Genomic DNA, 26,009 nt, shown 5'->3' with positions numbered 1-26,009 from the left:
TGTAAATGCCTGAACTGAACAACAGATTATTATGGAACACAGAGAAGAGATACTTTGCACGACCAGGGATTAGACTCGGCATAGCCATAAGGGATTTGATGTGGACTCCTGAACCCATGAAGATGAAAGATCATCCCATAAAAAGCTACCACCCCCTTTAGCCCTTTCAATGTTTTCCATTTTCTTAGGATGGAGAATAACTCTTTAACATGAAATTCTTAGCCCAGTATGGTCAGAGATACCTGCCTCCCCAATCTCCTCTCTCCCATGTGCCCCTCCTGCATTCTGTTCTTCAGACATACAGGCATCTTGCTTTGAATTTCCTACGGCCTACTATGTGCCCTCCTACCACTGGGCCTTTTCATATGTGGACCCTCCCTTCTGGGATGATGGACTTCCCTCTCCTCTTCACCTGCTCATCATTCAGCTCCTACCTCAAACACAACGTCCTCAGGAAAGCCTCCTCCAACTTCCCTGACTAGTCAAATTTTATAATTATTTGACTAACAACTGTGTCTATCACCAGAGGGTGAGCAATGTTCAGGCAAGAAAAATGTCAGATTTGCTCAGCATGGAACATGCTGTTGCTATTACAGGTACTGGCTTAGTATGGTATAGACATTAAATAAGTATTTGTCAAATGAATGAAAAAAATGAATGAATAAATTTACTGTCAGAATCAACTGAAAGAATAAAGTCATAAGAGCAATTCCTATTTTGAACAATAGAAAACTTATTGACTTTGGTCACTTAAGTGTTTTCCTGTTTTTTTTTTTAACTTCTGTTTTTTAAATCATTCATTCAAAAAACATTTATTTCTCTTTAACTGACATTTTGTTGCAGTCATGGGAAGAATAGACATTATGTGTGTTCCATGAACAATAACTTATTCTTTGATGTACTTCATTTTTTTTTCTATCCAGAACATGCGTTGGCAAACTTTTTCTATAAAGGGCCTGATAATAAATATTTCAGGCTTTGAGGATCACATGGTCTCTGTAGCACCTACTCAATTCTGCCATTATAGTATAGAAGCTGCCACAGACAATACGTCAACAAATAAGAGTGGTTGTGTGCCAATAAAACTTTATTTCCAAAAACAGGTGTTGGGCTGGACTTGGCCCATGAGCTGTACTTTGCTGACTCCACTACAGAGGATGAGGAAAAGACAAAAATACAGGCTCAGCCTGGCATTTAACTCTGGAAACTAAGGTGGTACATTCCCTGCCTTTCTTTATGAACTTTGGCACATCAATTGTTCTCTCTGGGACTCAGTTTACTTATGATTAAAATGAGATAATGGTCATAACAAAGCATGGTTGTGAGGGTAAGAGGCTGTCAAATAAATGACCTGGAATTCAACAACCTTGTTTTGTACCTATCGCATTTGTTTTCATGTTTACTTTCTATCTGTCATCAGTTCTGCTAATTTTCCCTGTATAGTTATGAAATAAAATCTCTTTTAGAAATAAATGTAATGAAGGAAAAGAGGGAGAGTCAATGTAAAGAATGTTTTGAGGTTTAAAGAAAGACTGTTGTGGCTTTTGTGTGCACAGTGGGCAGGTGAGGCAAAGACCAGCCAGGGAGGCCATGGGAGAAAATACTACAGGAAGTCCGAGTGTGCACCCATGGTGGCCTGGAACAGGTGGTGGTGATGAAGGAGGGATTTAGCTTGTCCCTTCCATGGTGGGGGAGGGGGTGGTCCTTGAGGGCCATGACATTATCACAGCTGGAGGGTTCCAGGGCCCGACACTCTGGCAGGCAATGAGGCAGGGTCTTGGAAATGGATGTTGATAGAGTAAAAACAGGAGGCACTTTCTGGGGATATAGAGATCATCTCATTTAAAAGACACGCCACTTACAATGTCCTTCTTAGTGTTCTGTTCTCTCACTGATAGGCTCAAACTTCAAAAATTAACCCACAATCCAACCATTTCTCACAACCTCCACCACTATCAACCCACCACTATCAGCCCAGCCACAGCCACTACAGACTGCCACAGCCCTGTCCTGCCTGCCTGCTCCCAGCTCACCCCCACCACGGTCCATCCACCGGTGTGCAGTCAACCTGCTCACAGGTAAGTCAGATGATGCTTCTCTCCTGCCCCAAACCTTCTAGCCTCATCCATTACTCTTCTAATGAAATCCAAAGTCCTTATGAAGTCCCATAGGCTCTGCACAGTCTGCCCCCTGGTGGCCTCTTCCACTTTTGCCTTCCTCATTCGGCTCTAGACATCCGGGTCTTCTTGCTGTCTCTGAAGCCCATGGTGACCTCCGGGTCTTGGCTGTTTTCTTCCACCTGGGACACTGTTCCCTCCATGGCCCCACAGCTTCCTTCCTCACTTCATTCAGATCTTGTTCAAATATCGCCTCCTCAAATGAGATCTTCCTTGACCAAATCCACCCAAGGCAGCAGCAATTCACAATTCCCCACTCAAATTTCTCAGTTTCTCTCTGTATGACAGTGTTCACTACCTGAAATTCATTGGTTTGTGGCTGTGACTGCCCACCACTCTTTCCCTTTAGAGTATAACCTTCCTGAGGGCAGGAACCTTTACTACTCTTTATTGCGACCCCCAAATGCCCAGGAAACATAAAGTAGGTATTTAATATATGTGAGTTGAATAAATAAATAAATACATGAAGAACACCCAAGGAACCATCCATTCATCTCTCCCTCTCTCTAAAAGCAGAAGTAAATCAGTTTCATTATCAAATAGAGTAACTATGTTGAGATGCATTACTATACATAATACTAGTTTCACTTGGTGTTAACCTAACAACTTTATCTAGTGCTTCCTATAGCAAAGCAGAAATTTTCATGATAAGAATACTTTCTTTAAAAATACCAATTCGGGGCATGGCATGGTAGTGCGCATCTGTAGTCTTAGTTACTCAGAAGGCTAAAGCATGAGGATTGCTTGAGCCCAGGAGTTTCAGACTGCAGTGAGCTACGATCATGCCACTGCATTCCAGCCTGGACAACAGAGCAAGATCCTGTCTCTAAAAAAAAAAAAATACCAACTCAATGTTGGAGGATAGAACAAGTTTGTTCAACAGAACATTAGTAAAATGAATTTATAGAGAGTTCAAGAAAACTGCCAAAGGAAGTAATTCTGTTCAAACCCACTGGAGACGCTGATAAAAGGTAGAATCCTTAAACACAATCAGAGTGTTTTACGCCCATAAGGATCTAAGCTCTAAAAAAAATTGTTCCTAGAATTACTACATTTCAAGCATAATTGGGAAATTAGCTTCTTTGCTCATAGAGGGTAAGATTCTAGCTGTACTGAAAATTGAGTAGAGGTAGATGTTTGGAGGAGTTTCAAAGGGCAGATACGAAAGCAGGACTTGCAGTTTTCACACATGCAGTAATAAAGCTTGCATGTGATGCCAGGAGTCACAGGTAATTAGATGGCACAAGCAGCTGAAAGGTGTAATGTTTCTCTGCTTAATAAAGCTCTGCACCTTCTTGCTTAACTTCTCTTAGGCAGATAGAAGTCGCAAGATGGTATCTGTCCCCAGAGATAGAGATGACACTCAGGTCATTTCAACAGCTCTTATTTTCCCCTACCTACAGAAATGTTATCTTATAATCTTTGACTGCCTTTAGAATATAACCTATTGGGGAAATGAAGTAGGCCAGAAAAAAAAATTAAGAAAAAGTATTAATTCAGCACAGTGTAGAAATCACGACGTTTGGTCTTTCATCCTGAAATGTAGGACAAACTTGAGCAATTCTTTTCTTTCTGGGCTACACAAGTCTCAGTCGTCTCTGAATCATGGGAGTTTGCCCTTCATGATGAGATCTGGGTTTTAGTCCTGACATTTGCTGGCTGGGTAACCTTGGGAAAATCACTGAACTGGTTTGAGCTTCTTTTTAGGTTAAAGGGTGATAAGCTTTGCTCTGCTTGTTTCACAAGGTCATTATGAGGTTTAAGTGAGATGGTGCATACAAAAGTGCTCTCCTTCTGGAATGTGTGACTTGAATGTAAAAGGATAGGGTTCTCAGGACTGCAAACCCAAGTGCCCATGTGACCCAAGCCAATAAGATAACCAAAGAAGGCCCACTGAGTTGCCATTCTTCCAGGCAGACACCATCATTTTGTGTATATAAGTGTAGGAAGATTCTTTTTTTCCACAGAGACATATGTTTTCTTAAATTTTGCTTAAAATTCACTGACCCTCTTCAACTAGCTTTTTTGGCCCATTGCTGATAGAGATATGGGTAAAAAGAAACATTACCATGATGAAATTTAGAGTGCAAGAACAATAAAAATGGTAAAGGATACATGGGTCTGGCTAATTAGAGACAATAGAGAATGGTGAGGACTGTGGCAAGCTGGAGAGCTTGCACACTCTCAGCTGCAGCCCCTTGTTCCCAGGAGAAAATGAGACTCATGGGGTCAGGTTTCTAACTTCTGAAAAGAAACAGGCATTTAGAGACATATGTAAAACCTCCTTATATTTAATTAGCCAATAACTAATTAAAGTTTTAAAAAATATTAGAGAAACATCCAGGGGTGGTATTGTCTTGTAGGCTACAAGTTTGTGACCCAGACAGCCAGTGATGGAATGTTTTCTCATTAACTTAAAACAGGATCATGTCTTAATTGTCTTTTGAGGCCAATGTAGAGTCTATCCCAACATTGAGATCTACCAGGTAACCCATCTCCTGAAATGAAATGTGCAAAATTCCCTAGTAAGTGGGGTTTTAAAACCTTTTGTAACTTTTCATGGGCCCAGGTCCTAAAAAGTGAAGTCATTTTCAGAGTGGGGTCTTCCCAAAGTGGGAAGATATTGTGCATTGAGTTTTCCCTCAATCTTCAAAGATCTGTCTCGGGTATCTTCTGCTTGCCCTGTACATTAATTCTGCACCCTCCTTCCCAGACCTGTTCCCTGGGAGACTGTCCGTGATATATCCCCTCAGTGAGATCCTCTGTCCTCTGGCTACCCCTGGAGTTTGCCCAAAGGGGATGGGCAGGTGGGAGGAGGAAAGGCGGGAATATATATTCCACGGGTTCCTTTTGACCAGGTTACCATGAGTCCTATGTTCGTCTACCAAAGGTTCCTTTCTGACACCAGTCTCAGGTCACTGAACTATCCCTTCTTGGTTTCTTAAACACCACTCCTACCTTTTCATTGTCTTTTTATTAAACTCTTCCCCTATTACCTACTGGGGTAGGTCAGGTGTTCCCTGCCTGGTGAAACAATTGATACAATAATACTTCATAGGGAGGGTCCAGTTCCGGATCAGAATCACAGATGAGCTCCCCAAGCAGTCCTCGTGGAAGCACTCAGGAAATATTTGCCAGAAAAAGAGATTAACCTTTATGTAGTTCCTGACAAAACTAAAAAAAAAAAAAAAAAAAAAACAATGCATATTCAAACACCTGTCTTAGAAGAAACAAAAGTCTCACACATATTAACTATTTTTTTTTTCAACTTACATCGAGGTGACAGGCATCTTTTATACAGAAGGTAATATTTAGATGCCATAATTTCTAGTGGGGCAGAAGAACTAATTAAACGCATGTCAATAATGATAATGATGATGGCATAAGCAAAGGATAGTTTTTGGTTGCGGATTATTCATGAGATACTATGCTATGTGCTTTATATAGATTGTCTCAGTGACAGCTCACAAAATTTGGAGGGAGCTACACTTCTATACTCACTTTGCAGATGAGAACCTTGAGGTTTTAGAGATGTTCACTGACTCAGAATCATACGGGAAGTGTGTGACTCAAGCCCAGCTCTCATACTTACCTCTAGATTTCAGTGCATTCAGATTTCAAAGACAGGAGTGGTCAATGAGGGCTGGAGTAGTCCAGAAAGAAAAGCATTGATGAACTTCATCATATATTTCAGAAATTGATTTTTGAATCAAAAATCTCTGGACCACACTGTTTGGATCCTTCAACTGGGCAAGAGAGGGCACCCGCAGTGGTTGTGCATGGAAGGTCACAGTTCTTGCTATGCCAGGAAGTTGACGAGAAGCCAGGAGACCTAATTTTATTATTTGTTATTTTTATTTTACTGCTGAAACAAATTTTGTTCATGGGAAAAGACACTTATTTCTAATGAATCATACATAGGAGCAATGTTAAAAAAACATTTACTTCTTAAAAAATTTTTTTTGGTCACTTAGGTCATTCCCCTTTCCTAACAAAACTAAAGTTTTGGGGGAGTTGCTACTTACTCCCCATTAGATATAGCCTGATAAAGCTCTTTTTCAAGTCGCCTGTTCTAGTCCCCTAGCTAGTATGACTGATTGCTGGTAAATTGGTCTTGTTTGTATACACACATTTTGCCATGTGACTGCGAAGCTCTGTCTGTTAAAAGATAGCATTTATTTTTCCATTGCTTAAGTTGGGCTGGCCTTTTGACTTACTTTGTTCAATGGAATGCAATAGAAGTAAGCACAGTACAGTTCTGAGACTAGATCACAAGGGCTTACAGGGTTTTGCTCTTACAACTCTGCTACCACCATGGGAACAAGCCTAGGTTAGCCTGCTGGAGGATGAGAGACCTTATGAGAGGAGCTGAACCATCTTATCTAAGGCCATGCAAGACCAGCCAGTCATCAGCTGAGTCTAGCCGAAATTATTGACCTGCAGGACCATGGACTAAATAAGTGGTCCCTGTTTTAAGCTGCTGAGTCTTGGAATGGTTTTTTAATGCAGCAAAAGCTAATGGCTCCAGTTGAGCAAACTGGACACTCTTTCCATGAAATTTGCATCTTGACCATAGAAGACAAGAAAATGAGGAAATTTAAAGAGCAATTCATTTAGTCCAGTGGTGGGACCTCAACAAACTGGTCTGCAGTTTCTACTTTCTAGACTCAGGGTCTGTTCTGACATTGACCCATTTCTAGGATTAGTCCTCCATCTTTCACATCCATTCTGTGAGTTACTGGTAACCCTCCAAGGAATTTCCTTTTTGTTTAAGTTACCAAGTCAGTTGATCCTGCTTGCAGTCCAAGAACTGTAGCATCCCAATATACAATTTGATGTGGTCATCTACAGCCTTGACCAAGCAGGAGAGGGACAGGGTGGCACATGCAACTTTTGAAGAAATACCTGGTGACAAGGACCTCTTGCCTAGCACTCTCTAGGCCACTGCCTGCTTTGGCCACACTGCAGGAACCGTCCTGCTCTTTGAGCTCTGATAGTATCCCAGGCTGGGGACATTTATGCTTGCCTCGCTACAGAGCTATAGGATGTGTCAGGGGCTATGGTCACAGCAGATATTCTTTTCTCTCTTATCAACTTCCTAATAGGTCAGCTGATTTTGGTTCCATGCGGCTGCATAGGATGTCCTGATTGTGTTATGGGTGATTTCATTTTTGAAAAGGCGTTCTGAGGCATGATGGATTCTGGACCTGGGCACATGCTGCTCCCTTTCCCTGGAATATCCCTATCAACCTCTCTCCCACACCACCCTCTACTCATTCCTCTGTCAGCTTTGAACACTTTCTCTGAGCATTCTTTCCTGCCTGCACAGGACTGGGGTAGGCAATTCTTCTCTGGGTCCTCAAAGCCCCTGGTAGCATCACACCATGTTATAAATGTAATTATGTTTACTTGAATATCTCTCCCTCTCTGCTGTAGTTCCCTGAGTTTCTGGGCTTATGCTTTTTAAATCATTTCACCTGTCATTCCAATCAGACAAAAAATAAAACCATAGGTGTCAGACATAATTTCATATTTCAGCAGAGTGATGTTGGTCAATCAACTCATTAAATCTTTCTAGGTGTTGGAGGGCCAGATCCAATCTAGATACCTGACCTGTCTTGGTTGTCCTACATAGGGTTAATAAATGACAGTTTAATTGACAACAGTTAAATCTTGTGAGACTGCATGGCTGAATTTCTAGCTTCTATCAAAAGATCTGATTGGCCACCCCTGGTCTGTGTTTGTGTGTGGCAACAACCAGTAGAGCAACAGCCATTCAGCTAGAATCAGGGTCAGGATTAGGGTCAGGGTTAGAATAAGGGTCAAGCTCAGGGTCAGGATAAAGGTCAGGGTTAGGCTGAGAGTCAGGGTTAGGGTCAAGATTAGGGTGAAGGTCAGGCTTAAAGTTAGGGTGAGGGTCAGGGTCAGAATTTGGGTTAGCCCCAGTGAGCCCTGTGTAGAAACTGTGTAAGCTCCTAAGTCACCTGAGTTCCCTGGCTCACCTCTGAGACTGCAGTGGATTGGATCTAAGCTCCTTAATGCTTTTTTACTTTCACAGTCAAGAAAGTGAAAAAAAAATGTTGCCAATCAAACTATTGTACAATGAAGAATGGAGGATGCATCCTAACTTCAGGGATGTTGTAATGTGAAAAATGTATATCTTAGGATTTTAGTACATGGTACCTGCATGGCTCTGGCAGAAATCAGAGTTTGTCAACCTTGGACCAGATGATGCTTCCCATTTTACAGCAACCTTGCCCTCGAGTTCAGTTCTAAACAGAAGAGAATCTTTGTATTTACTTCCAACCGTCTTATATTGCTTAGTATTTTATAAAGGCATTAATTATAATGAAATATATTCATACATATTATTTTGTATGTATCTTGATATATATCATGCTTCATCTCACATTATGTTAAAGAATAATCACCAATGGTATCCATATGTATCAATTATGACCAATATAAAATTTAAAAATAACTTGAAGGCTGTAGTTATTAGAAAGGCTATGAGGTGATAGTAACATTTACCCTAGTTCACAATCCCTTATCTTTGATTCCCAAAATCCTAAAAGCTCTGAATACCAAAAGTTTTTTTAAACTTATTTTCTGTGATTCATTTAGCAGAAAAATCTATTGAACTTTTTAAAGCTTAAAAAATCTCATTTAGTAATCCTAATGCTTCATTGCAGAAATATTTATATTTTTACATACAAGATGCTATTCCTCACCTTCCTTCCTGAAGATATTATCTACTACATGGTATATGTACCATATTCTCTTTCTAAGATCTGGAAAACTCTGAACTGTAAAACACATCTGCCTCAAAGAATTTTGGTTGAGGAATTTGTAGATTTGTATAAATATAGACACTAGCCCTCCCAGCTAGGAAAGACTAGTCCAGAGTCAAAGTAAGTTTTCTCTAAGCTTTTGCTACACCCATTAGCCGAGGCTTGATATTATACATTATTTCTTTACTTAGTCCATTCTTGATCCATCTCAGCGAATAGGCACCAGTATAATAGGACATTGTTCCTTAATAGGGATGGGCTTGTTATGTACCCAGCTCCCAATTCTATCTCTTATGACTCTTACCACAGAGGGAGAAAAATAGTGATAGAAAAAACATACTGCATGCACCTTCTGTTTTAACAGGAATGTGCTGTCAGGAGAGCGTGATATGATAAGGCCTTAAATACATTGAAGCTCTAACAATGTGTTGAGAATGGGAAAGGTAACATTTAATAAGCATGTTAGGGTAATTAGTTAAGTCACTTGTCAATTAACTAGATTACCTAATAGCTAATTTGTCTCTCCAAGCAGCAGGCTTTGTGGAAAAGCAGTCAAGGAAAACTTATTTTGAAAGGATGGCCTTCCCACGTAAGTATACCTAAGCCAGCCCAATTTCAGTGTTTCTGTTGGCCTCAGAGCTCCACTGGTGAGGATCTTAGTTTTCTTATTTGCTTGTAAATGAAGTCCCTTTCTTTTCTTCTCTTTTTAAGATCTTCTCCTTCCTTCCTTCCTCGCCTCCTTCCTTCCTTTTTCCTTTCTTCTCTTTCTTTCTTTCCTTCTTTCATTTTTTAAAAAAACTTTTATTTTATTTAATTTTTTTTCCTGTAGTTGATTTTACCTTAGATTAAAAGCCACCAACACTCCCTGTGAAGGACCAGCTAGTAAATATTTTAGGCTTTGCAAGACAAGAGACAAAATTGAGGATATGTGCAGGTACTTATGTAACAAAAGAGAAAACAGATTTTTACAAAATTTTTCAACCATTTATGTGAAAATTCTTTCTAGTTTGCCAGCTATATAAAAACAGGTTTCAGGTGGGTTTTGACTCACTGGCTGTAGTTTGCAGATCCCTGGTTTGCATCATCACTAAATTGTTAATTTCCTAAATCAGCATGGTTAGATTTGCAATCTGGAAGTTATCAAAATCATCTGGCCTCCCCATTGTGTTCATCATTCACCCTCCCAATAAGAGGCTAAAAGCATAGACTCCAGACCCCAACTATCCAGATATGAATCCCAGCTTTGCCAAGAAGTGTGCAACCTTGGATAAGTTACTTAACCTCTCTGTGCTTCAATGACACCATCTCCAAAATAGAAATAGCGATCTCATAGGATTGCTATGAAGATTACAGTGAGGTGTATAAGTAAAACATTTACCGCAGTGTCCGGCACATAGGCAGAACTATGAAAGTGTTAACTTCTTTTTATTACTTTAATGGCACAGGGAGTAGAATAAGGAACACTTCCCCTTTGCAATGAAATGATAAGCAGACTCTGTTCCCTGATCCCTGGAGATCCATTTGGTGACGGACTTCATGCCAAGAGGAGAGAAGCTGCAAGGAGATATTCTTGGGCATTTTCCGAGCGTGCTTATGCAAACAGGATGCTGTAAATGTCTCTTTGGAGAAGGAGCCTGCCAGCAGGTCTCAGTTTTGCCTCGTGATTTATTGGGACCCTCTGCTTTTGTTCAAATAGGTTTTCCTGCCTCAGCTCTTCAATGATTGGACTGCAAGTCATGCCCTGTACAGTACCAAGTCTGTCTCCGTGCCCTACATAATATGTGATGAGAAGAAGTGCTATTAAAGAGGTTTCCTGTTACGGTCTCCTCATTGGCACCATGAGCTGAGCGGAAATCTCTAAAGGACTTATTTAGCATGCACACACTAGAACTGAACTAAAGCAGATCCTTGCATTGGCAGCTCAAGAACTTTAAATGCCCCTGGCAGAAACTCCTCCTCTCTTTCCTCCCCCTCTTTCTCTCACTCCCTTTTGATGTTCTCTCTTTCTTTTAGCCTATCGTTGACAGTAAGTGCAATCACATTACACACAGCTTTCTTTGGAAAGCCCCCTTTTTAATGATCTGGCAGACACTGAGCCCTTCCAGAAAAAAAATTTCAATCCCTCTTCCTACAGCTTCTGCAAGCCCCAGTGATAAATGACACCTGTCATTCTGTCACAGACAAGCAGCACAGACAGGGATGTCAGTGATGTATGGCTCACCAGCACAGGAAATCAACTTTAAAAAAAAAAACCCTAAAAGAGCTGACCAGTACATTGTCAGGATCCTGCTCCCAAGGCCTCGCCTAACAGACAGACTGGAAGAGAGACAGAAAAAGTTTCAGCTTGGGGGGGAAGAATGTATAAGATCAAAACACAGAAATATTTATCTACAGAGAAACTGGCATCAAGTAAGCCACAGATTGCTTTGCATTGTTTATTTCTTTGCAGTGCTCTGGATATTAGCCAAATTCTCACCTCCTCCTGTGATTTATGGAGGAAAAGGTTGATTCCTGCTCTGTGAGAATTCTATTTTCTTTCTGGAGCCTCTGAAAAAAAGTGAGTCAATCCGAGCTTTGTTTGTTAAGCCTAAATTACCCCGTTTTACACTGAGTCCAATGAAAAGCAATAAAATTTCCAATAACCCCCAAGGGATTCCCTCCATACAAAGATTGTACCCTGAAGATTAATAACCTGCCTTTTATGTTGATGGCAATCTCAGGAAAGATTGGGAGATGGCTTCATTTTCTTTATCTATATATTTTTTCTATTTTGTATCAACACCCACCCCATGATCCATACATATTGAATGCAAAAACTTTTTTTTTCTTTCAATCAAAACCACTGCACTTAGATCCACTTGGGGTCCTGATTTAATAGGCAAACTCAGCCACATTCTCAAATTGGATATGAGCATCTACAGGGTGTCAGGCCTGTACTATATCCAGAACAAGAAATTAAGAAATAGAAAGCAAAATTCTTCCTATGCAGGATTTCTCATCTTCAACACTATTGAGGTTCGAAGCTGGATCACTCTGTGTGGTGGGCAGTGTCCTGTGCACTGTGGGAAGCTTAGCAGCAACTCTCGCCTCTACACGCTAGATGCTAACAGCTTCCCCACCCTAGTTGTTTCAATAAAAAGTGTCCCAGACAATGCAGAATGTGCCCTGAGAAACGAAGTTGCCCCAGTTGAGAACCACTGTTCTAGACATTTGAGATCAAATCCCCAAAGAGAAATAAGATTCACGTGATCAATTGAAGTTCATAGGTAATTAAACACTAAATAGTATGATATAGAAAATATTAGCTGTAGGAATTTAGGGACTTTCCAAAAGACACATTTGTATTTATCAGGTTTGTGCAAATGCCTCTATTTTAAGCTGTGTAACAACAACACAAATCTTGTTATAAGACATAGACCCACTGGCCGGGCGTGGTGGCTCACGCCTGTAATCCCAGCACTTTAGGTGGCTGAGGCGGGCAGATCGCAAGGTCAGGAATTCAAACCAGCCTGACCAACATGGTGAAACCCTGGCTCTACTAAAAATACAAAAGTTAGCCAGGCGTGGTGGTGCGTGCCTATACTCCCAACTACTCAGGAGGCTGAGGCGGGAGAGTCACTTGAACCCAGGAGGTGGAAGTTGCAGTGAGCAGAGATGATACCACTGCACACCAGACTGGGCAACAGAATGAGACTCTGTCTCAAAACAAAACAAAACAAAATGAAATAGACCCACCACTTATTTTATGCATGTCTTATGCATAGATATGATGGAACTGAATATTGGTTTAAAACAAACAAAAAGAAATCTTAGTCTCACACAAATCACATTAATACCTCAGGGATATGGCAACCAACAATCAAAAATTTCTTTTCTAATGATATTATGACATGACATTATTAAAGCTTTGAAAAATATTGAATTAGTATTCATTAAACAATATTATTAAACCTTTGTGAACATTTAAGTTTCTAGACTGGATTGAAGAAGGTAGGACTACAATTAAACTTTTTTATCTATGCCTTTTTTGTAGATGATAGCACAAAACTGTTAACATACAAATCTTCAAAATGGAGTTTATACAGAGATATTAAAGACATTCTTTGACCTACTGAAAGAAAAGGGGATGAAAAGAAAGCTGAGCCCCGTTTCCAGACACCATGTATAATATCTAAGGTTGTCACCCATCAATTCTCACTAAAAGAGATCAAAGTTAATTTAGAAGAGACAGATAGATTTATCCATCTATAAAGCCAATAATGAGAATCACATGAGGAAACAAAAAATATGTAATAAGCTGAGCTGAGATCACAAAGAATAAAAAACAAAAAGCATGTAATTAATACATTGGGCACAAAATCAACCTTAGCATCAAAATGGAAGAAGAAAAGACATCAATGAATTAAGAATTACAGGCCACTGAAATGTAGCTATTCCCATCAACTGAAAAAATAACATCAAATGCTTTATAAATACTAACTGGTTAATCTTCAGAATTATAAGGTCAATAATTCAGGTGGTTGTTGCAGTTATTAATATGGGTCCTGAAACTACTTTCATAAAGATCTTAAAAATGAGAGTACCTATCCTTCACGCCCGCCTCGCTCCTCTACCTCCCTGCAAATCAGCTGGTGGAATTTGTTCCTCATTGTATTGGTTTCTATCTTGGTCACCTTAGGACAGACTATTCTTTGTTCACACAACACTGACTTGCCTACCAATGGGGAGCCTAATAAAATTTTATGCTGTTATAGGACTTTTCTGTCTCATCTTCACCTCCTGGTCTTGCATCATGTTGAGGGCAATTACACATTTATTTATTACACATCCCCAAATATAAAACCGCGAAAACTATACCAAAGACAGCAGCTTTTCAATCATCCATCAAGATATACCAGTTTCAAAAGACAATCCTGAGCCACATCCTGAAGGTCATTACTCACGCGCGAAAGCTCATTTCAAAGGCCTCCTTCATCTCTTGATATTGTTAGATAGTGTGTGTGCCAAAGTGCTGCTTGGGGATCTCAATAGCTCCATGTTATCTCTCTCTGGGCATGATTAGTGTGAGGTGCGGGTACCAATTTAGGCTCTGTCTACACAATGCCAAAACAGTCCAAGGAGAAATGAAACCATCCATCACACCACTGGTGGTTTTAGCTACATGATGCCAAATTGTGTTGACTCATCCGCCCCCTGCCCCACAACTGCATTCACTGATGATTTAAGTTCACTTTGAGTATCTGATAATGAATCTGCTTAATATACTAGATATGAAATGGACCACAAAGACAACATGGTCTTTACTAAATCAAACTCTAAAATTCATCTGTATTCCACAAGCTCTGCACCCCTCAGCACAGGCTATTTCCCTCCCACCATGCTCTTGCCTAGACCAATATATTTGAGTGCCTGGATCCACCCTTTCCTGAAGCTTCAAGGTTTTCTCCTAGACGTTTTAGTATTGTGAGCCAACATGATTTTCCCAAATTCTTAAGTTTTTTCTCAAATCAGACAGCAGTCCAAGTGCTTTCTATTTATTATCATTCAATCATTACAACTGTGCTAGGAGGCAAGGGCCACAATTACCCATGCTAGACTTCTTCTGTGCCTTGTGCATATTTCCTAGGCATGTACCTCTCCCTCCCAAGCATTCTTCTGGGATTACCTGTGCTTCTCTGGTTAAGGGCAACTGTCTGGCTGTTCCCATACAGGGCAAGCTGGAAATGCTGGAGAATAATGCCCCTAGAAGCTTCCAAGCAATGACAGATGAAGATTTGGTTAAAAACTACCCCAGCATCCTTAGACCTCATTAGGATAACTCTGAGGTGTGTGTTCTACACTCTCTTCTAGAATTCCCCAGCACAAGGAAGCTCCTGCTGCCCACTGGGCTGTCAGGCTGGATAACTCACCCTTCATTAACATCCTTCCCTTCCTGTCTTGTGGCCCCACTCTGCTATTAGGGTTTCCCAGGATCAACAACCAAAGAAAGAATGTGTACTCAAATTCTTGATACAAGGTGTCATTCTCGGGGAACACAAATGAAGACAGCACATTTGTACAGATAAGGAAAGAAAAACAGAGGCCCTATTATCTTGTGCAGGAAAAGAGAGTGGGTCTGCCATTTTGACACCAATGCACGGGATTTCTATCAGGCCCTGGTCCTCCTCCAACTCTCTTTCTTCAAAAGAAAGTGATGTTCCTCACCACCCACCATGTCCTGATCAGAGGAACCATGGGAGAAATTTCTCTTGGACTTGTCTTGAGAGACAGGCATGGGCTTTGAACCTTGGGATGAGGCGAACATTATAACTCTTCACCTGTTTTTCTTGTGCTGTATCTTTCAGGATCCTCAGGCCCAAATTTTCACTCCAATTTTAGTTGAATACATTCTTGTGGAATTACATTTCTCCCTGCTTCATTTTATTGTTTTAACAAAATTTAATTTTGCCGTTGTTTCCTCTCTCATCTTCTTTTAATAAACATTGTTGGTGTGAATTATTATATCTGGACTCAATTCTTTGAAGAGAAAGTTTTTAAAAATACTTAGGCTACACATATATCTGTATTGTATTTTATATATTATTATATATATATTTAATTCATCTTTCATACATTTTAATACATGTAATACTATTTAGTGGCATGAATCTTGAGTCAGTGTGTTTATCCATATAACCTCATAGTATGAGGAACATAGTATAGTATTTGGAGCACAGCTCTGGAGTCAGACTGTGTGGGTTCAAATCTCAACTCCATGAATATTATGGGTTGTTAGACAAGTTATTTACCATCTCTGTGCACCAGTTTTCTCAGGGGAATAATAATAATACCTAATACTATAGGGCTATTGTAGGGATTCATGGAGTTAAAACATATACAGTGATTAAACTGTAACTGGCAGATAGCAAACATTGTATAAGTGTTTGCTGTTATTACTACTGAAACCCTCCTTGCAAAAATTGTAACTGAGAAAATTATTACAGTGAAAGAGATCTGACCTAACTGACTCCATCTTGCTTGTAATCTCCAAGCTGTCATTGTTCATTCCTGGGCATAGGCCGAACCAACTTTGGGAGGAACTTGGTTTATAGCTTACCTTTGAAATAAAGACGATAACAGCCCTTTCCCAAAACAAATCCCCTTCCTGTCTGGGGACTAGACTGCCTTTGCAGGACTAACAAATTAGCCACAAGGTTAGAAACTATGGTTTAGGAGTCATGCAGCTGGAGGCTGCAAGATTCTAAACTTCCCAATTTGCTCCTCAGGATAACATCACTATTGTAAAACCTAAGATCAGTGCTTGAGGTATCATGCAGACCCTGCACTCAGTGGATCAGCTGGTACCACCCAGATGGATAAACTGGCTCATCTGGTCTTGTGGCCTCCACCCAGAAACTGACTTAGTGCAAGAGTACAGTTTCAACTCCATTTGATTTCATTTCCAAACTTATCAATCAGCACTCCCCATTTTTCAACCTCCTACCCACCAAATTATCCTTAAAAACCCCAATCCCTGAGTTTTCAGGGAGACTGGTTTGAATAACAATAAAACTCCGGCCTCCCATACAGCCAGCTCTGCGTGAATTGAACTATTTCTCTATTGCCACTCTCCTGTCTTGAAAAATCAGCTGTGTCTCCTTGCAGTGGGCAAGGAGAACCCACTGGGAGGTTACATTACAAGGCAACTCTAAGTCAAGATTATTACAATTATTATTATTATTATTTATTTATTTATTTTGAGACGGAGTCTTGCTCTGTTGCCTAGGCTGGAGTGCAGTGGCATGATCTTGGCTCACTGCAAGCTCTTCCTCCCGTGTTCACGCCATTCTCCTGCCTCAGCCTCCCGAGTAGCTGGGACTACAGGTGCCCGCCACCATGCCCAGCTAATTTTTGTATTTTTAGTAGAGACGGGGTTTCACCGTGTTAGCCAGGATGGTCTCGATCTCCTGACCTTGTGATCCGCCCACCTCGGCCTCCCAAAGTGCTGGGATTACAGGCGTGAGCCACCGCACCCGGCCTATTACAATTATTTTTTGTGAAGAATGTGTTTCTCAGGGGCATGGGGAGTTGGCCCAACAGAAAATCATAGCCAAGTTTACTTTCTGGCTGCCAGCCATAGTGTGTCCTAAACTTTTCAGAAGTTTCCACATAGGAAACTGTGAATATCAGAATTTAGTAAACGTGGTATTTTCTGGGGCAAAGGAGTGAGTCTTCTGTAGAAGCCTGTTGGGGTCTGTGAGTAAATGTTTCTTGTGCCTTCCCTCCCATAGGCCCCTTAATAAATTCAAGCTTAAATAGTAGATGTGTTTTCAATTCGAATAGTATTTACATATGCCTCATCTGGTAAACAGCACTCACACACACACAAAATGGACTGAGGAGAAAAGCCCCTACACACTTGTCTTAAGTGTTGCAAAGCAGCGGGTCACGTCAGCGCCGGATTAAGCAAAGTTACTCAATGCGATCTGACACAGTTCAAGCAATGCAATGTGACAGGACACCAGCAAGTAAGCAAAAAACACGCTATTTTTGGCCCAAGTGCTCATTATCGTCTTACATGCAATGGGCTGATTTGTGATAGCATTAAGCAGGGCATTTTTTTTTTTCATCCTAATACTGTTACTGGCTTGTGGGTGGGTTTAGAGGACCTCTCAATGGCCTGGCCTCTCCAGGGTTTTCTGGAATTTTAATCTTTTAAATGCACTCTACAAATGAGTAGGTCACACCCTCAGTAGCTCAGCTCAGAGGCTGCCAATGTATAACAACTTTTCAAAATGAAATGCAAGCATTAGACAAAGCAGGCTGTTGTTCTGAACTTGATCAGAATATCTGAACATATGTGCTGACTGGTTCAGGTAACTTAGCCCCACTTTTTCTCTAGAGAACATCCTCTCGCCTCATCTTCCTTCCTGTGCTTGTATTGGAACTCATCACATGACTCAGACCTAGCCAATCAAAACATAGCCTACCTCTGACCACAGTGGTTGGCTAAAGCCTGTACATGTGACCTGGCGGGACCAATGAGACTTAATTGGCCTTTTTCCTCCTGGGCATTTGAAAGAGAAGCACGTGGCCTTCTGTTCTCCTGTTCTTCCGGTCTGAACCCGGAAGCCCTGTGGAGCTGCTGGGGGCAGGACAGGATCTGAGAGTGTAGCTAATACAGAGGAAGGAGGACCCTAGAAAGAGAGTGAAACAAAATTACCTTAACCCTTGCACCTGGCCTGAAGGTCGTTTCCCCTGTACTCTTCAATCACACGAGCCAGTTAACTATCTTTCTTCTCCTTTATCTCTTTCCTTAAGTCATTTTGAGGTGAGTTTTCTGTCATGGGCAACAACAAAAACAACAACAAACAACAAAAAATCTTGACTTAGGATGGTATTGAAAAGTCCATGGCCACAAAAGATGAGTGTGGTCTTAAAACTTCCAAGCGGAGCCCCCCACCGCCGTCTCTGACATCCACTTGCTTCCTGCCCACAGATGGAGGTGAAGCCTACAGGTTTCCAGCTGGTGCCTGGTGGCTGTCGTGGGAAGGGCGACCTCAGCGTTGGGCTCCCATCAACACTTCTCCCCGGTGATGGAGGCACTGTGGCTTACTCAGCCCTTAGCGCCTATCAGCAGGAACACTTCATCACACTGACACGCTGATATGCTAAATGAATAAGCGCAAGGCACAGCGAGGTCGCCCAGAAGTTAACTGAGGGGATTGCAGGAAACAGTAGACACACTCCACCAGGGAGGGCCCGGATAGGTGCAGGAAAGGTGGCAAACAGCACCCAGGCCCTGTGCCCCTTGGCCATACACCCCATTACAGCCCTGACAGCTGAGTTCTAAACAGTTAAATATGAAACTGTCAACAAGGCCTTGTCTTAATAACCAAACTTGAGGCCTTTTATCCGGGAAGATTTATGAAGTAATTTTAAAGAGATCCAAGCAAACATCTGTCAATAAATTGAATGCTGGCTACAGGATTTACAAGCAAGACAAGAATTTCTCATTAAGTGCACATTAACACGGTGGGGATCATAAATAGGAGGAGGCCAGGATGCGCAGCCTCTCAAGCTGTCATTAAAACACTATCTAAGAACTAATGAGGAAGTGATGGAAGGATACTAATGATGCCCTGGGCTCCCAGCCTTCGCCAGTCTGAAAAAGGGCCATGAAGAATCAGACAACTCTGGAGGCTGGCTGCTGGCCTGGGGTGGCTCCTTGGAGCTCATTGTGCTGTCTGCTCAGGAGCTGTAGGTGTCCTCCATCCACCGAGGGACAGCAGTGGTACCCACGTGGCTCACTGCACCATCCCTATCAATGGAGTTAAATTCCCAGAACCTCCTTGGTGGTCAGCTTCTGATGGTCTCAAACACTTAACAAATATTCCCATACCGCCTACCTCATTTAATATGCTGTGCTAAATAACGTTTCCACAGTGCAAGGAGGAACCTCCAGAAAGTTCTCTGTGGCTAAAGCATGCCTTTGAAATGCAAGACACACAAAGCTTCATTTTTGATTGATAGACAAGATACGGGTTTGGGAAAGACCCTGGAGTACCTGCTGTCCACACCGTCCCTCAACTCACCCCTTCCCTGGACAGATTCTACCTGGCATGCTTTGCCCCCAAAGCTCTCCCTCTTCCCAGAGTGATGCACAGATCAGAACCACCAACGGCAGAAGGTCTGGGAAGCCTGAGGAGTGGTAAGACTGGAAACGTGCAAAGGTCAGCGGGAAGCTTGTTTGGGTCATGAGATAATACAGATCTGGTTGGGTACCTGGCAAGGCCAGGGAATATAGCCATGGGGGTCAGAATCAGAAATTAAACCAAGAAACCACTCACTCTGTGACTGAGGTTCAGATCTTCGTGATTGTCCATCTTTTTTTTTTTTTTTTTGAGATGGAGTCTTGCTCTGTCACCCAGGCTGGAGTGCAGTGGCGCGATCTCAGCTCACTGCAAACTCCGCCTCCCGGGTTCACGCCATTCTCCTGTCTCAGCCTCCTGAGTAGCCAGGACTACAGGCGCCTGCCACCTCGCTTGGCTAATTTTTTGTATTTTTAGTAGAGACAGGGTTTCACCGTGTTAGCCAGGATGGTCCCGATCTCCTGACCTCGTGATCTGCCCGCCTCGGCTTCCCAAAGTGCTGGGATTACAGGCGTGAGCCACTGCGCCTGGCCCCTCTATCTTTTAAATATAATGCTATATTCTATTAACATATTTTAGTGTATCATATTATATATATTGCATATTTATTTATGTACATATTATTCCCTTTTTTCTTCTCTTTGTCTTTCTCCCCACTACAGTAAACTTTTCATGAGGGTAAAAGCTGTTCTGTCTTGTTCAACACTGTGCGCTCGGAGCCTAGAACAGTACCTTTGCGTAGAGTAGGTGCTCAGTAAATATTTGTTGAACGAATTAATGAAGGACTGAGAAAATTAAGATCCAGTGAGGCAAAAAAATGGCCAGATAAAAAGTACATGCATGAGTGAACATAAAGAGGATGGGATTAGAGAATTTCTGTAGCGAAGTCCTAAAATGATTAAATGCTGAGAAACATGCAAAAAAGCTTCTTAGGGCAGCTATCACTGACAGGTATGGTTTAGTGTGAATCCTAATAAACAGTCGAATGGATTCAGGACTGGACATAAAATGATAAAAGGGACCAGAAAAAGAGAACCAAGTTTTTTGCACATAGCATTTATTATCATTAGGAGTGTAAACATCATGATAAATTATTGTAAATGATAATAGCACTTTTGAGGCCTTGCCATGTGCCAGCCACTCTGCTAAGCCCTCTATCTGACACGAAAGATTCCACTTTTGATCACTGCCACTTGAAAGCAAAATGCTGGCCAGTAACACAGAATTAGATTGATTTGTATTGGGAGGACAGTGGGAATTCAGGGAATGAAGGAAAGTACTCCAGGCTGGCAATTGGTACCACAGCAGGGCAGAGGAAACGCAGGGCAAATACTTTTTAAAGAAAGGGCTTGCTTTGAAGGGGCCTCCTCTGGGAGGTTTCTCACCTCACCTTGCCCAGTCTCTTTCTTCAAGGAAAAATCGAGATAGTCTAGTGGCCACATAAATTCATGGAATATGTAATTACATGCCATTTATTCAGGAAATAACAAGTACGTACTATAAGCCAGACCCTGTACTAGCAGGTGATACTGCAATGAACAAAATAGCCTTAGTCTCTGCTCTGGTGAAACCAAGAATCTGGTGGGGAGGAGAGACAGAGAGCAAGCAGTTATAGTAAGTCTTGTGAGTGTTATGTGAAGGCATCTGTGCAGCTGTGTCACCATTTGCTAAGGGTAAATGTTTCAGAGTAATTTAAAGAAGAAAAGAGAGTTGTGGTTAAGTAGCTTGAGAAACACTGTCAGAACAACTTTCTCAGACCCACTTAGCAGGGAGGATGGTGTGTTGTGATTAATTCCTTTTGTCAGATTAGTTGTGTGTGAGACCTCCCTGTCCTGTAGACACCCTTGAATCTGCCTTGATTCACTCAGCTATTCATTTCCTCATTTGTTCAGAAAATGTTTGAGCCCTTCTCTGTGCACCATGCCCACCGCTGGTCAATAGAGACAGAGACTTGGGCACAGCCCCGTGGGGTTCCTTAGTGCTGGGGATTGAAGGAAACACCTACTGAAACAACCAGAACATCAGGTGTTGAATGTTACCAGCAGAGTGTAGCAGCTCAGAGGCCTGGTGAATTCCACCTGAGGGACTTAGAGAAGGGTTCTCAAAGTTTGGCACATGTAAACTGGGTTTTGAAGGATATATAGAAGTCCATCAGGTAGAAAAATACAATCTAGAATAGATAAAAGGAACAATATGTTGGCAGGGGTGGGTGGGTGGAGGAAGGGCACATGTAAACTGGGTTTTGAAGGATATATAGAAGTCCATCAGGTAGAAAAATACAATCTAGAATAGATAAAAGGAACAATATGTTGGCAGGGGTGGGTGGGTGGAGGAAGAGCACAAATATGAAAGGACTTAGTGTGCTGAAAAAACTGCCGAGTGTTTGATATGACTAAGGGTGAGAGAAAAGCTCTGGTTGAAAAGCTTGTGTGGAGGGAGAATAGGCAGACCTTAAGGTGACTATTTGCTATTTTGGAGGAACCGATATGTGAAGTATTGTTTTTGTTTTTGTTTTTTTTCTTTTTTGAGACAGAGTCTCGCTCTGTCGTCCAGGCTGGAGTGCAGCGGCTTGATCTCTGCTCACTGCAAGCTCCGCCTCCTGGGTTCATGCCATTCTCCTGCCTCAGCCTCCCGAGTAGCTCGGACTACAGGGGCCCGCCACCACACACAGCTAATTTTTTGTATTTTTTAGTAGAGACGGGGTTTCACCGTGTTAGCCAGGATGGTCGCGATCTCCTGACCTCATGATCCGCCCGCCTTGGCCTCTCAAAGTGCTGGGATTACAGGCGTGAGCCACTGCGCCCGGCCACTGATATATGAAGTATTGTTAATGCTGGGCTAAGGAGTTTGGATTTTCTGCCTCTGCCAGTGTTTTCCAAACATTAGTCATTTGTGGACCACTTTCACAATTTTTGTCCTGGCTGGCTACTGACTTGGGGATTTCTTTTTTAAGTAGCCTACTTAAAAATACACTTTATTAGATTTATTTTTTAAAGATAGCTCTAAAAATACCACAACTATTCAAATAAAATGTATTCATTTGTATATTCCTCCAAAGCATCTTATCCACTACACTTCTGGAAATATTGTTTGGAGCCCTCGGATCTGTAGTATTTTTGGAACTACATGATCAGGTCAGAGCTGTGCTTTACAAAGATGCTCCTGTTGCCAATAAGAAGAATGGATTAAAGGGGCTACATGCACAGAGATCAGCTAGAGGGCAATGATATGAATGTGTCTGAAAGGTGACAAAGTCCTGGATGAAGCAGCAGCCGTGGGGGTGAAGAGAGTTAGGGACTCATTTGAGGGCCACTTCAGAGGTAGACCAAATAGGATTTAGCGGCAGATTTGATGGGTGAGAGAGGGATGGTGGCAACTGTGATGGGCTAGACGTGGCTCCTTAATGGAGGGGCAGTTCCTGACAGCCATTTACAAAGTGATTCCATTTATATCAGTTATTCACAGACGCTGGAATCGTGAGCTCTTCAATGCCTAACGAACAGTTATGTAACCTGCAGGAGCTGAATTCTTGGTGACGGAGCCAGCAAGATCCTTCCTGGGGAAAACTATTTACTTGATACACAGTGTTTAGGATGAAAAAAAAAAAAAAAGAAACACGAATATATTATCCATCTGTCTGCCCAGCTGTGGATGCTACATAGCTAATAGAAGAAAAATTTCTGTTAGCAGTTTTCTTGGTATTTTGTAAATCTAATTCTTAGATTTTTAGCTGCAGAAGTGTTATTATCAATGATAAAGGCAAACCAGGATAACTACAGTGGGAAATTGAAGTAGGTAACTGGTTGATTGCATGTATTTTAATTTTTCAGAACCCAAGCGCCATCCCCACACAGACAGGGACAGGCAGAGGAGGGCAGACACACCACCCTCCCTGCTTTGTGAATCATCTAGACGATATCAGTCCATTAAACCACATAACCGATCATCTCTTTTCTTCATTTTGCTTCTGTATGTAAGATCGGAATGTCTTCACTTAACAAGAAAGAAGGGGAAAATGGATCCTAATAGTCATTTTAATCAGGTAGAAAAAAAATGAAGGGGAAAAAAAATCCAGACATCTTTTTTCCCCTTCTTCCTCAGTAGATTTTTTTTCCTGTAATGCTGTAATGTGATGCCTTTCTTTGGGTAAAGCAATTTGCATCACTTAGAGGAATGAAAGGGAACTATAATATCAAGTTTATCTAAACTACTGAGTGAAAGGAGACTTGAAACTCTTAACTCAAGCCAAGAGAAGCACAAACTGCTGGAAAGTTCCAGTGTTTGGGAGGGAGGATTGGATACTTTCCTCTAACTACTTTGATGTTACAGGTTCCTCTTCTATAAAACAGAATTAAGAGTGTCTACTGAAGTGGGCTTTAAGAGGGGTAATAAAATATTGAAATACAGTGTTCAGCACAGTGCCTGACATACAGCAAGTAGCCAATACATGGTGGAAGGAGTTATTATTCCCAGTAGTCCATCTGCCATGTAAGCTCAAATTAATTTTAAGTTCCCTTAAAAACTAGCTCTTCGATCCCTTGGTTTTCTCCATGTTTTAATTTGGTAAATGTATGCACCAATATACGCTCTCTGCTTGCTATGGTTTGAATGTTGTCCCCTGCCCGGCAGTATTGAGAGGCAGGGCGTTGAAGAGGTGATGAATCCATTCATGCATTAAAGGGTTAATGAATGAATGGGTTAACATTGGAGTGCAACTAGTGGCTTTATAAGAGGAAGAGAGACTTGTGCATGGCACCTTAACACACTCAGCATTCTCGCAGTGTGATGCCCTATGCTACCTTGGGACTCTGTGGAGTGTCCACACCAGCAAGAAGGCCCTCACCAGATGCAGCCCCTCAACCTTGGACTTCTCAGCTTCTGTAACTATAATAAATACATTTATTTTCTCTATAAATTGACCACTTTTAGATATTATAAGCAACAGAAAGCATACGAATACACTACCTAAAACTGAAGTACTAGAAATGGGACAAACATATTGTCTGGGTGTGGTGGCTCATGCCTGTAATCCCAATGCTTTGGGAGGCTGAGGTCAGAGGATCATTTGAGCCCAGGAGTTTGAGACCAGCCTAGACAACATAGGGAGACCCTATTTCTAAAAAAAAAATAAAACATTAGCTGGGCATGGTGGTGCACACCTGTAGTTCCAGCCTCACTTCTGGAGGCTGAAGTGGGAGGATCCTTGAGCCCAGGAGGTCAAGGATGCAGTGAGCTATGGTTGCACCACTGTACTCCAGCCTGGGTGATAAAGCAAGAACCTGTCTCAAAATAAAATAAAATAAAATAAAAATAAACAAACATACTTAACCAGCACCATAGGAAATCTCCACTCTTGGGAGAACCCATCAACAAACGGCAGTGCATCCATACACCAGAACATTCCTCTGCAATGCAAAGGAGTAATCGGCAGGTGCAGGCAGCAACTCGTACAGATCACAAAGGCCTTATGCTACATGAAAGAAGCCAGTCCCCAAAGGTTAATTACTGTGGGCTTCTATCTATATACATTACTCAAAGACAAAATGATAGAGATGGAGAACAAATCAAAGGTTGTCAGGGAGTAGGGTAGGAGGAGGGTGTGACTGGAGAGGGAAGCAGGAGGGAGTTTTCTGGAGGGATGGAGCTCTTCTGGGTCCTCACTGTTGTTGTCGTAACACAGATCTATACATGAATGAAAGTTCATAAAAGTGTATACCACAGGAGAAAGTCAATTTTACCATATGATAATTTTAAAAATAAGACAAAAAGCAACCAGACACAAATTTGAGGTCTTCATTCTTGGAGGATGCTTGCCATTTTCACAAACATAGATTAAAAAATAAAAAGGCAGTGCCACAACCCTTGTGTGTGTGTGTGTGTGTGTATGTGTGTGTCTGCATGTGCATGTGTGTGTGTGTTTCTTTGTCAGGGGAGAGATGGCCTGGAGAGAAAAAGAGTATAAATGTCACAAACAGGTCATATTCCCATGGCATAAAGTGTGAACGTCCTCTTCAAGTTGTTGATTTGGGTTTTCGGATGGGGTGGGATAGGAGTGTAGTGGGAAGGGGGTGGGACCAACAGTGAAAGGGTCAGTACATAAAGAAAAGATGACCAACAAAAATATAAAAGCAGCAAATATCATGTGATCGTAATTATGTAAAATTATGTAACATGGGAGTGCGTAAAAACACAGAGTTGTCCGTGTAGCTATGTAGCTGCCGAATTGTTAAGAGTGTCCATGCTATATCGTTAAGTGAGCAAAGCAAGTTGCTGTGTAATACATAGAGGATGCATCTCCTTCGGAAGACACAGACAAGTCAAAATCCTGAGATACACAAACTCCCCCCTTTCCAAATGCCCAGCTTCCTTATTTCAGATGGTAAGCAGAGACAATAAAAAGTGTCAAATGA

The 26,009-nt window shown here is 41.6% G+C and overlaps 1 protein-coding gene across 2 annotated transcripts in view; it reads right to left on the bottom strand.

Annotated features, from left to right (window-relative positions):
- Positions 1-26,009, bottom strand: part of TSHZ2 (teashirt zinc finger homeobox 2) — a 527,930-nt gene that overhangs the window by 338,073 nt on the left and 163,848 nt on the right. The gene's annotated exons all lie outside the window — the stretch shown is intronic.

This window comes from Gorilla gorilla, chromosome 21, assembly GCF_029281585.2.
Source record: "Gorilla gorilla gorilla isolate KB3781 chromosome 21, NHGRI_mGorGor1-v2.1_pri, whole genome shotgun sequence".
Lineage (NCBI taxonomy): Eukaryota > Metazoa > Chordata > Mammalia > Primates > Hominidae > Gorilla > Gorilla gorilla.
This window is presented reverse-complemented; position numbering and strand designations above follow the sequence as displayed.